The sequence below is a fragment of the Cavia porcellus genome, unplaced genomic scaffold (genome assembly GCF_034190915.1).
Source record: "Cavia porcellus strain 051 isolate PalLab524CR breed Dunkin Hartley unplaced genomic scaffold, mCavPor4.1 scaffold_5, whole genome shotgun sequence".
In the NCBI taxonomy this organism is placed as follows: Eukaryota; Metazoa; Chordata; class Mammalia; order Rodentia; family Caviidae; genus Cavia; species Cavia porcellus.
This window is the reverse complement of record NW_026947488.1, coordinates 30783263-30784154: the sequence shown is the minus strand read 5'-3', so window position 1 is coordinate 30784154 and position 892 is coordinate 30783263. Positions and strand designations below refer to the sequence as shown.

General features: G+C 39.0%; 1 pseudogene; it reads left to right on the top strand.

Annotated features, from left to right (window-relative positions):
* Nucleotides 1-385: 385 nt before the first annotated feature.
* Nucleotides 386-656, top strand: LOC100714515 (non-histone chromosomal protein HMG-17-like; annotated as a pseudogene).
* Nucleotides 657-892: the final 236 nt, after the last annotated feature.

Here is an 892-nt window from a genome sequence, read left to right as displayed (position 1 = left end):
TATCAAAGGCACAGCTACAATTTTTTTTTGCTACAGTCAAGAAGAATCTTAAGAGCCATGGCCTCTGTATAGCTCCTAATAAGGTATAGAGACCTCCTGCCCTTATCTGTATTTAGGGGCCTTAGTTACAGAATGGGTAGTGAAACTTCAAAGTAGAAAATAAGACAAGATTGTTTATTGCCTTTAAATGATTTCCAAAAACTATTGGGGGACATTATTTGGACTCAACCAAAATTAGGTAATGCTCCATATTAATGAACACATTTACATAATACTCTACAAGGGGAGCAGTGTGAAGAAGAGGCAAAAATGACTGCCAGACCAACCAAAGCTGCATGCCAGGGTATGTCACATACAGCACCTGCATCCTGCTGCCATTGCCACCATGCCCAACAGAAAGGTTGAAGGGGATGCTAAAGATGATAAAGCCAAGATAAAGAATGAACCACAGAGAAGATCTGCAAGATTGTCTGTTAAACCAGATCCTCCAAAGTCAGGGCCCAAACCTAAAAAGGCCTCTGCAAAGAAGGGAGAGAAGGTACCCAAAGGGTAAAAGGTAAAATCTGATGCCAAAAAGGATGAGAATAACTGCAGAAAATGGGGGTGCCAAAACGGACCAGGCACAAAAAGCTGAAGGTGCTGGACATGTCAAGTGAAGTGTGTAAATTTTTGACGAATGTATATTTCTGATGACTGTACAGTTTGAAATACTATTTTTATGAAGTTTTTTTATAGATGCAGAATTTTATTTTACTTTTTTAAAGCTATGTTGTTAGCACACAGAACACTTCATTGTTGTTTTGGAGGGAAGGAAAATATGTCATTAATACAATGTCTCCAAAGTTGGATCAATGTGGGGAAAGCACCTTTCCCTGCTAGTTTTGAGAGACTT